This window comes from Coturnix japonica, chromosome 20 (assembly GCF_001577835.2).
Source record: "Coturnix japonica isolate 7356 chromosome 20, Coturnix japonica 2.1, whole genome shotgun sequence".
Classification (NCBI taxonomy): Eukaryota; Metazoa; Chordata; class Aves; order Galliformes; family Phasianidae; genus Coturnix; species Coturnix japonica.
In genome coordinates, this window is record NC_029535.1 from 5,323,108 (window position 1) to 5,340,895 (window position 17,788).

Here is a 17,788-nt window from a genome sequence, read left to right on the forward strand (position 1 = left end):
AATGCCCAGTATACGAACATACAAAACGCTCCCCGTATTGCAACAGGGTTATTTTGTTAAACCAGTAATTTGGAGGAGAAAAGATAAAGACGATCTGATAGTGACTTAAGCCTATAATTCTACTTACACAATTAATTGGTCCAATTCTAGAGCACTCCACCTTAAGTGAAATCAATACAACTTCAGTAATATTTCAACTGTTGAATTAGATATATGTTTAAGATTTTGCTGTGCAAGGGAATGCCTATTTTCTTGCCTTAGAGCAAAATAGGAACAGCAGGGGACTAGAAATAGCTGAGTATTTGGCCTAAAGGTAATTATTTTAGAAACATTGGAATAATAGAAAATCTAAGAATCAGACAGCTGTCATTCTTAATTCAGTCAAGTTCTGCTGCTGGCTCTGAACCAACTCTAACAAATCCAAATAAAAGTGTCAGTGACAGGAAGAGGGAAAAAAAAACCACTGCTCAGCTTGAGGCTTAAGACACTCAGCGCTCAGAACTGATGCGCCTTACAGGACAGTACAAATGAAGATTTTAAGAAAAAAAATCTAGAACGGCCTACTCTCGAACTCCACAAGTTTGATGTCCTAATTCACAATTGAATTCATATTGATATTTGATGGGCAGAAGTTATCTTGTCAACAAAGCAGATAGCTGGATGTCCAGGTGTAAATATTACCACCACGGCTCATGGGTGAAACTCGGAACACTGGTAGTGTGCTGGATTCTTGCATAGGAATAAACTTCACCAAACACTATCTGGAGGTATTTCTTTGCCTTTGGTAGTATTGATTTCCACTAGAATAAGAAGGGGTTAGAAAATGAATAATATTAAAACCACCCGATACTTGACTATAAAAATTACAGAGCACCATGCAAAGAGTACTCATGCTTGTCCTTCAGGTGCTTATTATTTACACTCCTTTTCATCATATGTACATTAGAGTCGTCCTCTCTCCTTTAAGATTTCTACCTGGCCCAGCTGTAATCTTCCTGGCAACTATTCTGCATTCATAAAGGCAAAGAACAAACTCACCAGAGCCTTTAAGCACATATTAAGTTTTCCTATTAAGTAAGGGTTTTGGGGATTTTCTGAAGCATTTATTTTATTTGCATTAAGAACCTGAAACTTCAGTCCCTAAAGGACTAAGCCAAAGATTAAAGATAACTGATTTCACAGCAGTCTCCACAGCTGCACTTTTCCTGGGACGTGTGATGTACACATTCCCTCATTAACAATGCACATATTTTTAAAATCAGTGCTGAGACTACGAGAATTTCACAAGTCCCAGCTGTTCCCTTGTTTCTGCTCTTGCAGAAACATTTTGGCATGACCTTGACGACAACCTGATATCATTGTTCTTGGTTATTGTTAGTACAGAGTCAGGTACTTCTCTAATAGTGGACTCAGGCACACAATCCATCCCTGCCCCACCACCCCCCTCAGAGTTACAACACAACAGGAACCAACCCAGACTTTTCACTCAGTAACCCAGAGAAATCTGTAGAGGGCGTTCCCAATTGCTACCATCAGACAGGATGAATGCAAGCCTCACCAACAGAAGTGACTGCTCAATAGAGCTTAGAACAGCAGGTGTTATAATCTTTAAGGTCTCTTAAAAAAGGCTTGGAGGATAAACTGCAGAGTAACATCTATTGGCTGCAGTGCCTAATCTTTCAGTATTTTAAAATGCAAAAATACTTTTGAAGGGCAAAAAAAATTGAAACAAAAAACTCAGATGAACTCCTAACACAAATCAAGCCTCTAAAGCACATATCTGGAATTCTTTCTGGTGTTATTAATGAAGCTAATTAAAGAGAAAATATGCCAACAAAATAACTTATTGAAGTAGTTTAAGTATAAAGCCATAACTATTTCAATAAACAGAGGTCCAAGTATTTGCAGAAGGTACACAGGTGTCTTGATATTCAGCATGCATAACCTGAAAGACAGCACAAAATCTTCATTTCCCAGAAAGAGAAATTATAGCCACCACAGAGGAGATAAAGTCAGACTCCCAAACTCAAACATCTCCCCAGTGATCTGCATATTGGACTATACAAGCTTTAGCCCATAAACACCACATTTCAGTATATGCAATCTCCCATCTCAACATCTGAAGCTAAGAAGCAATGAAAAAGGGGTTTATTACATATAAACCTTTTTAAAATCATACACTGGAAAAAATGAGAGAAAAAGCATTTCTAACATGGTTAATATTTGTAAATCTTATCTCTTTAGAAGAACCAGAAATTCTTCCTACAGGTAAACAACGAGACAAAAGGTTTTCAACAGTAGAATATTAAATATATGGAATCACAGAACTTCCATTAACATCTAATCATAATTATCCAATGACTGAAAGAGCATCAGATATTTTCGCTTCGAAATAATTAAAAATATCCCTCATACAGGAGATGTTAAACTTGAGTGACAGAAACACAGCAGATAGTGGCTTTTACATGTTGATTATCATGGCTTTTAATGAAATCAGCCCCGTATTGTAGCATTCCAACATTATTCTGTAGGTATGCCGTTGGAGATGATATGAGCACACACGTGGAAGGTTAATGAAAGAGACCAATGAGGTAACGTTGATACCTGAGCCTTTGCCCAGAGAGCACAGAGAACAGCAAAATTCAGCACACAGAATTAAACAATTCTGCCATGATGAAAAGTTCTCAAGCATTAAAACTTTACTTCCTCATAGGCTGATTTATTGGTGAGTTAGACAAAAATAAAAATATATTTCTGCCTTTAGCGCAATTGATTGTAGGAAGTCTTCCACTTAAAGATTTCAGAAAGACTGAAAAATGAGTAATTCATCTATGAGAAGTGTTTGAAGAACACTTTGGAATCCATGGAAAAACAAACAAACTGTTCCTCCTTAGCAGTTCATTTTCTTTTCTACATACGTGAGAAGAAAATGTCAAGTGGAAGCAAAGTATGATCTGCAAAAGAAACATTTCTGAGGTAGCAAATCTATCTTTCAATTATTCTCTCTGCAAATTCTAGTGCATTTCCTCTGTACACACAGTTTCTCTTTCCCTAATATCATGCAAAGAAAATTTCACAGGAAAAACCTAAAATTCTGCATAGAAGCAAGTATTTATACATGCTGAGAAATAGGAATGTTTTGAGTGTGGCATTTAGATATCTTTACAACTAAGATAGTAGACACCACAATGTTTCTGCTCATCAAACTACCCAGAAATGTTGTCAGGCTCTTACTACTACCACTGTCACTGCTCTGATCTTGATCTCAGCCTGTTTTTAACTGGCTTGCTTTGGTATTATTAGCAGCCTGAAAATGAGCAAACTGCCATAAAACTTAGAAGCAGAACCTGTCCTGGGCTGGTTCTGCTATACCAATCTCTTTGCTACCATAGTCTTTATCTCCATTCTCCATCAGAATAAGGCAATAAGACAAACAGTAGCCATAGCATAAACTCATCCCGAGAATGAAACTTCTAAACTTCAAATCAGGAATAAATCCTTTGGTAAAAAAAAGTAGATAATTTTGATAAACAGCGCAAGTATAGAGGTAATTTCTTTCCACTCATTGCTTCAGCGGTGCTTAACATATGTAGTACCACCAAATAACAGCATCTGCTAAATAACAGTGTGACAGGCATTATATTTAGATTTCAGCAAACTAATCAAGTACTACTGGATCAGAGATAGCAGATTAAAAAAAAGAAAGTGATCAGCAGGGTACATCAAGCCTATACCTTTACTCCATAGGAGACAGGAGATATGTAGAACTCTCCTTCTCTAAGGTCTGTCTAACCCGTTAAACCTCTTGTAAGGAAATTTAAAACTTCCTTGGTATTCAGCTCCTGGTCTCAGAAATGCAGTGTGGTAGGAAATGAAGCTCACCCTACAAACACAGGCAAACACACGGACTATGCTCCTACCACAAGCTATGAAACACTATGAGCTTATAAGGAGTCACTACTCAAGATCACTAAAACAAGTCACACTGTGCACTATCTCATAACAGGGCAGAAGAGAAATCACAGGCTTCCTTAAAGTCTTAGCACCTGAAGAAATTAGGGATTCTGCTTGGGTCATCATCTAATTCTACATACACAAATATTTCCATGTAATAATGTCATTTTATCCCCAGCCTGATGTGAAAATAGCATTCTCTGTCTCAGACCTGGCACTCAATTTACACAAGAGCATGAGAGCTTTCTCTACCTTTAAGCACATATCCAAATGCTCTGCCTGTCTTCTGGAGCTCAAGATTTCACCTCTATGATAGGCTGGAAGAGTCCAACAGAAGCACCATTACACATCAAAGGGAATAACAAGAAGCAGTCCCAGCAAACAACTAGTAAAAGCCCTAAGGCATGAAATCTTAGAAAGTTCATGTAAAACAGTCTGCCAATTGCAATCAAGTTCTCTTTTAACTCCTCTCATCCAGTCAAATGCCCAAGGCTCCCCTCACAAAGTCTCAAGTTTATAACTTCATAATCAGGCCTGAGTTTAACCTATTTTTTTTTTTTTAAACTTAAATGTAATGCCTGCCCAAAATCTCACCTGCTGCAGTTTTGCTCTATCTTGCCTTAATCACAGCAGCCACAAAGCCGACCTGTTTGTGTCAGAATGTTACAGCATGTGGGGAATATTAAATTTAGTAAACTAATTCAGCCCTCCATAAATAGGTTATTATATATTTTAGATAAGTAATTTTGTTCATTTCATTCTTATTTCATCCTGCACTGAATTGTCATGACAGTTTCTGAAGAAGTACAAATGCTGACACCTGACATGGGATGAAAATCAGATCCTCAGTATCTAGAAAGAAAGATAGCTAAAGGCTTAAATGAGAAAAGGCTTTCATTTTAGGTTCAGCTTTTAAGCATTATTCTTGCAAAGATGCTCTTTTCATCTCCTGTTACTAAAACATCACAGGGCATACATGACACCATTCTGCACAAAACTTGCCAAATTCAGGCTCTATTCCCACTTCCTCATCTTCCTTTCCCACAGTTCTGCAAGTGTTTATTTAAAAGTCTAAATATTTACTCTTTGGAAGATTGTGCTGTGCTGAAAACATGTTTCTGAATCAGATTTGGAGTTTGGTATACGATGGTATGTCTGACATCTGAAATGGCATGAGTAGATCAGAATGTGCACAGCTATTTGTTAATCCTGGCACACAAAAAAGTTACGTACCTCACTAGCTGGGAATAATAACCTAAGAACAAAAAGAAAAATAAAACGCTAGCAAGACTCCACATTCAAAAACAAGGGTATGAGACAGTCTAAACAATGGAAATGATCAGACCAGTTTTGTGGAAATATACGTATATTTTAAAGTCATAAACTCACTAAGGTTGAAAAAGACCACAGAGATCATCTAGTTCCACAATCTACCCATCACCACCTTGCCATCAAACCTTGTCCCTCAGTGTCACCAGCTACATTACCCATGCTAATGCTTGATCCTTCTTTCCGAGAAGAAATTCTCCTTATGAATAAAATTACTTATTATCTTAAATTAGTCTATAATGATTTTCTAGGGTTGCTATTGGCAAATTTTCCTTCCAGGTGTAGGGAAGAAAAAGTTTGTTAGTTAATCAAAAGATCATTTTATCAGGCATTTAAAGTTCCTAACAGTCAATGTAACAGTTATTTTAATCATCGTAATAACTCCATTCTTGGAAAGATTGGGAGACCTCAGAATTTTCTGCCAAACTGTTTCTGTCATTTTGAAACAATAACAGCTTTTTGAACTGCGGTAATATTGCAAACTAAAAACAGGATGAATTCAGTTTAGCTTTAGTGTTAGTACAGCAACCTGAGTCACAGCTTTAAGGAGATAAACAGCAGCAATTGGAATACAGTACTCAATCATGACTTAGAACATGAGTGCACAAGGTAACAAGTTACTGTAAATGCATCATTTTTTGAAGCCTTTTTGTTTTTATCTTGTGATGTTGGCACTCTAACCTGACACTACAAATCCTATACAGATGGAAACACTACATGTAAAAAGTTGTTCAAGACTGTCTGAAGGTAGAGTAAGTCATACCCTGAAGTGATGATAAATGCATTCATCAGTTAATAAGCAGTTCGTATTACATATATAGTAATAATATAGTCATCTGACAGGAAAACAAACAGCATGTGAGCCCCTATTAGACTTCTTGCATAACAACTGATTAAAGGAAAAAATTGCTAATAACAAAAATATAAAATAGACTCAAAATGATTCAATTACAGGAGGACTTAAAATTGAGGCTAGAGCAATTCTGTCTGCGATGCACTGCTGAAATACTTGCTTAACAAAACCAGGGCAAATCCCAACTCAACAGCAGTAGCTGAAAGAAAAGAGGAGACATCAAGATATGCATTAAATATGTAAATATTCTTTAGCTTTCTTTACAGATGTGAAAAGAATATAATGAATCCTTCATTGCTTAGAGGGGAACATTTTTCTCTTGCCAGAGGACAGATTTCCAAAGAATGATATTTACATTTTCCTACAACCAGTAATTTTCTCATTTATCATTTGTCAGGGCCCAAAGACCTTTTACTGCACATAGGATGTTTGCATATGTTTAATGATCCTTTTACCAAACAAATGTCACAGTCTGAATGAGGAAATTAGTTAATATTGCTGATGTTGCTAATTTAACACCATTAATGTCACACTGTGAACAGCTACAGAACCTACAGTGTCTTGTATCATAGCTAAGCTCTACTGGTTGCGAGTCCGTTCTCCAGCAGACAACACAGAGGAGAAGAGAACTGATGCAAATATTACACTCAAGGAAATTAAAAAAAACAAAGATTGCTTTGATCCTGTTGCTAGATTAGCAAGAAGTGTGACTAAGTGCAGATCATTTAATGGTGATTTAGATGCACTAATTGGCACTCGGTTATCTGCACTCTTACAGCTGCCTCTACTTTGCTCCTAATCCTAGCACAGTAATAAAACAGAAGATAATCCAAGTGGGTCACAGAAACCATTGCAATACAGTATTACTGAATATAGAGGAAGATCCAAAGGTATGTCAAATGAAAGAGCAGAAACCACATTACAGTGTTGACTTCACATGCAACTATGCCTTCTCACCTCCCTCTATGCACAAGTAGGTTACATTTTGTAAGGTATTTGTTAAGAGTTAAGTAAGAACTACCAAAAAAAAAAAAGTTTTCTAACTTCAGAACAATTTTTTTTAATTTTTTTTTCCCCCTACAAGTCACTGTAAATTACACACTTCCCCCAGCAAAGTAATAATGATTCAGGCTTTCACCTGTGCTTCCAGGGCTGACAGGGCCCATTCCCCAGGTGCTCAATCAGTGGTTCAGGCCGTGACTCAACAATTCCCATACACAGGGACTAAAAGTTATATTATTATAAACAGTTAATAACTCTGAGTATATGCAATGTAACCAAAAATAGGGGTGGGAGAAATGAAGTACAATGCTGTTTCCTTACAACAACAAAATACACCTGATGTTCATCCTATGGTTACCAATAACAGATCATTTCCCTTACACTGATTAACAATAAATGCACAAAACTTATTTTTATTAAGAAGGTGATAATTCTAAATATTACATTGACACAGCCAGATTTTTGCTCTTTCCAGAGGCACAAGCTATACGTCAGCTGAAAAACTGCAGAAGTGATAAAAACCAGTGAAGAATTTGGCAGCAAAGTAAAATCAGGGAAAAGAAACCAAGAAACTCCAAAGAAGCAAAAATAACAGGAAACAGTTCTGGAAAGAAGGCATTGCTAAGCAATGACAATCATTGAGAGTTTGTTTCTTAATACTTGAATGAATTATTATCTGATCAAGCTGACCAAGTATCTACAGCACAGAGAAACTGTGTTAGACTCCAGTGTTTTGCTCAGCTAGTTATACCCACACAGCTTGCATTTTTGTAAAGCATCATTACCACAGTGAGATCTCTCAATCCTAGAAAACATCATTAGCATCAAAAGATGGTGACTTGGAAAGCATTTGGAAGATACACACTACACTGAGGTCTGAGCCAGAGAAACCATATAGTCTGCTAGGTACCCCATCTAGTTCTGCACATGTCTTATTGTGCACCTTTGAGACATCCTTATCTCTCCCAAAGTAATGAATCCCTTGACATGTACATCCCAACAGCTAACCCTCAAAGCACATACTGCTTACAGGGATGTTTGGAGGTCTACAGTACATCTCCCCCAACCAACATGCAGTTTTTCCAAAATACAGTAATATTTCCTAACTCAAGTTCAGTTATGTAAACTACACATTTCTAGACTCACAATACATTACTTTAGGATTATTTAAAGTGGTTTATACCCAAATGGCCTAGAAAGGGACAAGCTGCTCTGCAGTCATGTACTGAAACACCAATTTTAAAACTACTTGGAGAAAAATACAAATGACCTCTACAAGGGACTGCAGATATAAGGCATTAGGAGAGCACAGAAGTTTGTTCTGCATCTATTGGACAAGACCAACATGGACATTTCATACATAGCCTTGAGGAGATCTTCCTGAGCACACACACACAATAGAACACGAGCCAGAACAACACCAGGCATATTTACCTTTGTACATCAATAATTTACATGCTATTAGTAGATACTAACAGAAATTCAAAAACTACAACATCAATTCGAATAGACTCATGGTTTTGTTGTTGGTTTTTTTTGTGTTTTTTTTTTCTTTTTTTAATATGCAAGAAGTTGAAGCAATTCAAATTATTCATTGCTGTGGGAAGGGAGCAGAATCCATGCAACAGTGCAACATACACAAACATTTGTTCAGAAGACAATAGACAATAACTTTAACTGCACTGGAGAGAATACAGCAACAAAGAGACGGATCAGAACTGGTGATCCAAACAGTATGAATTAATATGTGGAGTTTGTTGGAAACCTAGCTCACTAAACATACTATATGATAACAACCATACCCTCCTCCCTCCTCCTCCCCTTCAAGAAATAAAGATCTTTTTAACCCACATTCTTCCCCTCCACTGAAGGGCAGGAGCTGTGGAATAACACACAGATAAAGTCCTTTATGCATCCTCCTTCAGAGCATTATATTTCTAGCACTCTAACTGAAGGTAGGCTTAATATTTTTCTTCTGGATTCTTTTAGCAGATTTAAGATAATTTATGCAAAAAGTCAATTGATTAAGACTTGGAAATACCAAAAGCATAAAAGAAGTTCTCCCAATTCAGTTTCTAGATTGCACACTATCAAGATGCTGAAATAGATACGGAGCTGATGTCATTTGCAGTCTTCCTCTCCAAGTACTTCTAGAAAATGCCCAGTTCCTACATACATTGACCTCATTGATTAAGCTTGGTAGTCATGTTCACCAAATCAACCAGAGCCCTCCATTACCACAAAGATATAATCATCACTTAGAACACTTCAGGCACATTAGAAGCTTCTTGTTTGAATGATTTCTGAAAATGTTTAATATCTGGAAACATTACATATCTTCTCCTACAGAAGTCAACCATTAATTAATTAATTAAGTCCTCCCTTATCAAAGTTGCATTCTCACTTGGAATTATGACACTTGGGCGGTGGTGAGAGGGACAAGGTAGAGGCAGGTAACCAGGGACAAACATTAGTGAGAAATGCACACAGTTTCTAAGAGTAGAATAGAAAATCCAAGTCTACTCAAGACAATTAACAGGGGAAAACACCACCACCAGCACAGACTAAAAAATAAAAAATAAAATCCAATGCAAAACATTCACAATTGCTTTTCAGATTTCAAACAGAATCACAGCTTGCACCAGAACGAATCCAAGGTATTCTCAAAAGTGATAAGCCCACAGGATCATCCATTTTTACACAGAAAATGTAAGCCTGTATCTTATTCTACAAAACGTCCACTCCAGCCTGAGAAATCAGCCCAGCGTATTGATTAAAAAATGAAAAGCTGTTCTATTAAGAATATGGAAGGGGGAAAATTGAAAGGCAGGTCTTTCCTACTCTTCATGGAAATTGGAAAGATCATGGAGCGCTCTCCCTAGAAGCACGATCTCAACAACATCTTGAATCAAAATGCTCTGATGGGTTGGAAGTGGTTCTTGAGCTCACTTTTGCTCTATTCTGAGCTTCCTAGGTGTCTGAGGAAAGAATGTTGAAAGGAAAAGCACTTCTTTTTCTTCTTAGGAGGTTCAATTATCTAATCGGGCCATCTACTAAGCAAGAAGTCTGGAATTTAAATTAATTATTTGAAATTTCATTTTGAATGGAAAATGAAAGACAAATCCACACTCTTTCCAAGTTGTAGAGATCTTTCAGATACTGGATGCATCTTTTTTCAGTTTTCTTTTAATAACACAATAAAGAAGAGAGTAGGCTCTAACTACCAGCCTGGGAATTCTTTTTGCAATAGTTTATTTGGAAGGAAAAAAAAAGCTGTTTACAGTGAATTTTATTCCAGGACTCTAAAAAAAATTCCTGCTATTATACCACAGAAACGTTTACTTTATTCCACCAGCATTTACCTCATTTGCAACAGAGAACTGTCACACTAATTCGGTTATACTGCAAACACGCTGCAACTAAAGCACTTGTATCATCAAGCCACTCTGAGTTCCAGTCTTGCAGATGAACACCCATGATTTCTCTCACCCAGGACCTTTGTAACACATGCTTGGAAGAAAGTGCCAGCAGGGCAATGCACAGACTTAAAAAACAACAACCACACACAACATCATCCAGGGCCATCCCAGAACATCATCTCTTCCAACTTATCTTTTTGTTTAATGAAGCAATACAAGTTAGTTATGTAGAATAACTACATGTGCTTTCCTATCTATTTTAAAGAAATGATGTAGTACCTGATAAAGAAATGTGATTACTGAAACAGTTTTATACAGAAAGGGTAAATGCTTTCAGTTCAACATTACGAGTCAAAAATAAATCCCTGCAAGAAACCTTGTAGCAAAAGAAGTTTTAGGGGGTGAAACACAACCACAACAATATGGATTGGTTTGTTGTTGTTGTTGCTTTGTTTTTTTATAAATATCAAAGAACAGAGGAAAAAAAAAAACAACAGAAGAATAAGTCATGAGGTGAGAGTTACAGACCTGATCAAGACTGAAACAAAAGCCAAAAAAAACCCACATGCAAAATATTAAAATCTTCAATATAAATATAAAAAGGCCAGACCCCCAACACTCTGGAATTTTTCCTCAAATTCCATGATTTGTGCTAAAGAATGAAGAGCTGACCTGAACTGTCTGATGCAGATGACAAATAAACCTGTCACACTCACACTAATGTTTTGATATTTTGTTTCCCCACCCACAACAAACAAGTCGAACTGCGAAGGTAAAACACAACAAGCAGCTGGCAGAGAGGTTCAGCTTTTGAAACGCACATTTGAACCTTTTAAGTTTCATTACAGCAGCACCTGGTGTGAAACACAAAGAGTCAAATTACACGAGGAAGGCACTAATACGTTTTACCAGAGATTCATCCTTCAAGCATCAGTTTTATTTCTACATAACGAGAAACTCTAGAGGAACACCAAACATGAGCAGAAGCAAAACACAGTTGAGTATCTTATCTAAACTCATTAGAACTACATTTGGAGATAAAGAGAGATGGAAGAAAGAAGCATTTTGTTTATAGCAAACACCAGAATAATTACTCCAGCTGTGTCCTTTAGAGAACCTTTAGTCTCACTCTCCTCTAATTCTTAAAGCAGGCCCACAAGACTCCAATGCTCACTGAGTACAAATGCCCTTGCACTGCAGATTGGTTTGGGGATGCAGCTGACTGAACATCTCTGAGGGCTTCTAGCAACTCTTGTCTGATGGCACATACAGACAGCTGGCTATTGATAGCAAAGACATTACTTGCTGCCACCACAAACTTGGGGAAAAAAAGCAATAAATCACACTTTCACCAAAAAGTTCTGCTTTCATCTACCGAACTTAACACAAGAATCAGAGAAGCAAGAGTACGTATGTACTCATTTACACACTTACAGGGTGGAAAACGGAGGGAGATGGCACCGACACCGCACCTCTACGTGGATTCGCATCCGGACACGATGCTTTAAAGGAGAACAAAAAGGAGCAGATGAATTCCCCACCTGCAGCACAGCGCAGGGCCGGGATGATGAAGTTGAGGCGCAGCTCGTTCTGCCCCCGCTCAGCCGCTGCCTCACGCCGTGACCTTGGGCCGCCTCCCCGCAGCTCCGCGGCCACCTGACAGCCGCAATGATTCGCCACAAGTGCCTCCGCACCGCCGGAACCGAACGGAAAGGGAAAGGAGGCAGAACGGGAGGTTCACAGGTGATAAAAACCTCCCACAACGTCGCTAGAGTCCGGGGAGGATCGATTCCCGCACCTCTCCTCTTTCCATACCGTTCCGGTTAAACTGGAGATGAAGCCAGAGGAGCCGGTAGCTCCGGATCGCCCGCCCCGAGCGCTCGCGGCAGCCCGGGGAGCCGAGCCCTCAGGGAGCCGAGCCCTCAGGGCCTCTCGCCCCCGCTCCCCTCAAGCAGAACCCTCCCGGCGGCCCCAGCCCGGCCGTGCACGGAGGCGGCGTTACTTACAGCACCCGCCAGGCAGAAAACTCACAGGTGGCCCGGAGCCGCTGAGCAGCGAGGCGCGCTCCGCCCTGGGAAGTCGCTGTGCTCAGCGGCCGCGCTTGGAGCGGGCGGATCGTGCTGGGGGCGCTGCTCGCCGCTCCCCGCTCGCCTCACTCCAGCCCGGCTCCCTCCCGCCCTTCTTCCCTCCCGGCTCGCGCCGCCGCCGGCCAATGCGGGCCGCAGCGAGGAGCCGGCTTTAACCATCTGTTGCGAGGCGCCTCCTCCCAGCGCTGCCGCCTCCCTTGTGGGGGCCTCCCGCCCAGGCTCCCCTCCGAGGAGGCGGTGAGCGCGGGGAGAGCTCTATGGCGGGTTAAGGTGCTTTTCTGTCTCCCGGAGCCTTCGGGGGCCGCGGCTGTTGCACGTCTCCCTTCCCCCACGCTCCCATCCCCCCGGCCCCTCAGCGCCCTTCCCGCCGTCCGTTCGCCTCAAGGCGGCCCCTCGTGAGAGCTTTCGCCGTGAGGTGAGGGAACATCTCGACTGGGACCCCACTGGGATCCCCTTTAAGGATGCAGGATGGGACTGGGACATTTCAGAGGGGACGATGGGCTGATCAGCCAAAAGGAGTTTCGTGTGGGGTCCCGCACTCCTGGGGTTACAGGGGAATAAAACCCTGAGCCGATATAACTTCCTTACGACCCACTTAGCAATAAGCACGGCTCTCCACAGGGGTGGCAGGAGCAGCGCGTCCCGTCCTGATAGCGCAACCTCAGCTCTACCCGTGCGTGACGAGACTTCTTAGACATCTCCTGTGGTGAAGCTGCTCCAGGAGAGTCAAGAGTCACATTCACTGTTTAATAGTTTTGAGCTTTAGCCTTTCACGTTCCTAATTTGAAGATTTTTCCATAAACGTGGTCAACCTATGGGCACACAGAGCTTCACTGCACACGATGGTAGCCCAGATGTTTGCAGCAGACACAGTCTTCAACCAAAGCAAACCCACAGTTCCTGTTTCACTTCTCACTTTTGCATATCTCCTTATGGATATGATACACACTGACAGTGTGCAGGAAAACAAACGTGTAGGAAGAGATTTAATCACTTCCTCGCTAGAGACCTCTCTGATCACGCTTTCTAACCCCTTCCACGCATTTTCAGTAGATTCCTCACTGAAAATCCAGGAGTGAGAAGCTAATTTTATTCCATACAGATCCCAGGCTAATATTTTTATGACTATGTGTCAAGAAAATAATGCAAATTCTTTTCAACTTTCACCAACTTCAAGCTAAGAAAACAGTCTTGAGCTGCCTGCTGTGGGATGAATATATGCAATGCACATGTTAAATCAAGTTCTAAATGAAATTTAGTCTTTTTTTTTTTTTTAAACTGTCACATTGCTATTTCTCACTAGAGCAGTTTCCAAGCAGAGAGTTAAGAGTGAAACTAGAGTATAGATGAAATACGTTTTGTAGCTCTGTGTATTCCTGTGTTACTTTCTTGCATTTTCTTTGCCATCTTGAGACATTATTACGCAAATCTTAAGGTAATCAATTCTCATTAACATGGATGTTATCCAGATCTGGACAGTCTTGCAGTTGAATTCATCATAAATCCTTTCCTTTTATAATAAAAGATGTGTGATTTCTTATTCTACTCCATGCTGTTACAAAATGGCTCACAGTAAATGGCACATTATTCCAAATAGACAGTTATCAAAAATGGGATATGTTTCTTACCCGCAAGGAAGGCTTTATTTTTGCATTAGATTATCTCAATACAGTTGAGATTTGTTATGACAAAAAGTCTCAGAAATGTTAGAAATTACTTGAAATTCTCAAAATTACTTGAAATGTTTTGGATTTTTCTCATGAACCTCCAGACAGATGAAATTTTACCCTCATGAATGCATGTGGAATGCCTGCAAGTCTGAAAGGAGAATTCATCATTACAAGATATTTTTAAAGAACAGTTTATATATAGTTAGAATTATCAGGGTGATGAATTAGGTAGTGAGTCTTCCATTAATCTTGTAAGACTATTCTCAATGCTGTTATCCCCATATGTGTTATAATTACACCTCATCGTCATTAAGATACTGTTTTTTGGCATTACTATGAGGTTTTGTCTCACTATTCTAAGATTTCTCTTTTCCTGTTATCTAGTTGCTACATAACAATTTACCATTTTAAACCAATTTTCCTAGGTACCAAAGGTACATGTAAGGAGATGCACTTCACACAACTACTTTGCATGCTGTCATACATAGACATCAGAGAAAGAAAGGCCAGGACTGGAACAATCTGGAGACGAACAACTGCCCCCTGAAACAGTGAAAATACAAATATTTGTTCAGCGTTACAAGAAGTCTTGACAGAACCCAAGAGCATACACAGGTAAGTGCGACCTGCTGATATAATAAACAAAACACATTTTAAGTATTGAAATTATGCTTTATGTCTCCAAGTAATGCTTCCCTAGGAGGTCTTTCCTCTTACAGGCAAATGCCATCTTAGTGGCCAGTTACAAAGGCAGTTGCTCAGTTTTTTTGTTTTTTGTTGTTTTTTTTTTAAACAAACAAAACTATTACCAGAGTTTTTACTACATATTTTGATCAATTAAAAATATGAAAAAAATCATTTGTGCATACAGTATCATGTATATCACAGATGTGATTAAGACAAGATTCAAACAGACCAGCAACATGCCATCAACTATCTGGTTTCCCCTGGATTTCATGGTAAGTGCATCTTCCAATAAGTTCTGTGTATTCTTCATAGAAAAAAAAAAAATCTCTGTACCCAATTATGGGAGTTCAAAGATACTAAGGTCTGATACCCACAATTAAACCTGTCACAAAACTACTGGGTGTGGTTTCCGTACTCATCAGTACATTAAACCCAGAAAACATCTCACCATCCACACACTACATGCTTTTACCAAAAATTTTGATTTTAGAGAGTGCTTTCAGGTCTCTCCCAACAAAAGGCTCGTTTTTTATATACGTAATTATATACGTATATATACGTAATTATATGTGCTCGTTACATATAATTACTCTTTAGCTTGCTCCCCACATTGTTTATGCAAAGAGGAGAGAAATGCGACCTATTAGGATGATGCTTCCTGTAGAGTTAAAAATATTGATATCCATTAGGTACAATAATCACATTTTTAAAATCCCTAATGTCTTAGAAGATCCATTAGCCTTAATCATTCCAACACTTTTGAATGGTCTTGCCATCTGCCTTTTTCCAAATAAAGATATATCAAGTTACAATAATAGCATTAGTAATTAAATACTTGCGGGAACTCAAAAACAAACCCTAAGACCCAAATAATGTGAACTCAGGCCACTGTTTCTGTTCAGGATCTTGCAGCAGGCTGTTCTCTGAAGTGACACAGTCAGAAATACAAGAGTGAAACTCTGTGTGTGACTGCAAAGCTTAAGTTTTAATTTTTTCCATGTGATGTATGTTACCAGCTGGAAAAAAAAAAACCTAATGACTGAGTAAACTAACTAGAACTGTACCATAGACTGGAGTCAGGAAAAGGCTTTTTTGTTATCAAGATGAAACAGATTAGTGGCAATGTTGCCACTTTTTGTAAACTGTTGAAAGCTATTTTCTATTATTATTGTGGTTATATCTTAGTAATGACTCAGGAGCAGGTAGGAAAATAAATGTGCTGTTATAAACCTTGCTGTGGCAAGACCTAGCCTAGATTAAATACTATTGCAACTTTACCTAAACAAACAAATGCATTTCCAAAACTGAAACAAGTCAGAGTGTCATTTAGGAGCTGACGCTGCTGAGAAAGAAACATTGGTGGACATCCTTAACCACTGCAAATGCCAGTGGATGGTAAGTGAAATGTTACGTTCCTACCCTACAGGACTATGTCAATTGCTAGCAGAAGATAATTCCATCTGCTATAAGAAAGGAACAAAAGAAAACAGTAGCAACAAAAGGTACTACAAATACATAGCTGTTTAAATTTCAGAACAGGAGACAATAGACTAAGCTCAAGATGAGTCTTTCTGTGTAAAGGAAGCTATCAAAATTGTGATTTTTCAAATATCCTTTGTTAATTGCAGTAACCGGTATCTGCAATCTCATGTTCTCATCCTCTTACTCATAAGGCATTAAGGGAAATAGATTGTAACTCCAGTATTAATAGGGAAATGCTCAGTAATAATGATCTGTAGCTTCTAGAGTGCTTTTCCATTTCTGAAGGCACTGAAAACATTAATTAGTCTGTTCACTGTTCAGTTCTGGGAAAGCATGCAATCCTACTAAACAGTTGAGCTTCACTGTGACTTTTAAAGCCTGAACTGTTTTGGATTGAATGAAGGAGCACATACAGAGGAAAGTACTGTAGTGATATCTCTTGAAGACACACAGTTTGGGTAGCTATAAGGAACACATTTAACACTGGCTGTAAATCTTTTCCTTTTTCAATATGCCAAGTGACACACAGATGTTTGATGTATGATTTTTATGCTTAAAACTTCATTACCTCTTCCCACAGGTTAGGCTTTTTCTTTGGTGTGTTACAAAGGCAGGTTACTGAGCTGACACCATGATCACAGCCCTCATGTTGCTTATTCAATACCCATACATGCTCAGACAGTGGGCAAAACTGATACTTATTGTATTGGTTTCACAATTCATATTATGAAATTTATTTTATTCACATCCTCTTTATAATGTGGATTGATTTTCCCTTTTCAGTCTAGTGTATCAAAATACACCTGTCTGGTTGCATTCTTCATCTCAGTTAAAAATACCTACCCTTACTCTTTGTTACTTCCTACAGCTCCTGCCTAAAGACACTGATCCTTCCTTCGTTAGCTAATAGCTTGAATAATCTCAATTATATTTATCTAAAAGTTCCTTCTTTTAAGGCCTAATTACAACATTAGCTACAAGTGGCAACTAAACCAGTTTTTGTTGTAGTTGTTGTTGTTTGAAATGCATAAAATACTCACAATCTACAAGTAAGTGTAAGTTTCAGTGGAGACCTGCCAATGGTGCTATCTGAGCAATTGTAAATATCACATACCTGTTTTGATAGAGCAGTATATCTGGTACTGCTAACAGAGCAGAATTTTCCAGGATTTGAGTGAAAGACTGTCTAAGGATTTCTTAGCTATATAGCAAGGCTTCAGAAGATATTTTTCTGTGTCTATTAAGTTGAGGGAAAGCACCTTATGGAGAAGCAGTGAAAGAAGTCATTTCAGTGGGGAAAAAGAG

General features: G+C 38.9%; 1 protein-coding gene across 5 annotated transcripts in view; it reads right to left on the reverse strand.

The window, feature by feature from the left end:
• Positions 1-17,788, reverse strand: part of SULF2 (sulfatase 2) — a 140,468-nt gene that overhangs the window by 110,770 nt on the left and 11,910 nt on the right. For 3 of the 5 annotated variants that reach the window (XM_015881541.2, XM_015881534.2, XM_015881540.2), the window contains exons 1-2: positions 12,564-12,674; positions 11,992-12,059 (exon numbers count right to left, since the gene is read on the reverse strand). The exons of 1 other annotated variant lie outside the window; for it this stretch is intronic. The gene's annotated coding sequence lies outside the window, so the exon portion shown is untranslated. Of the gene's footprint in view, positions 1-11,991; positions 12,060-12,563; positions 12,687-17,788 lie in introns of those variants that run through there. One more of the 5 variants, XM_015881535.2, reaches the window with a different exon arrangement.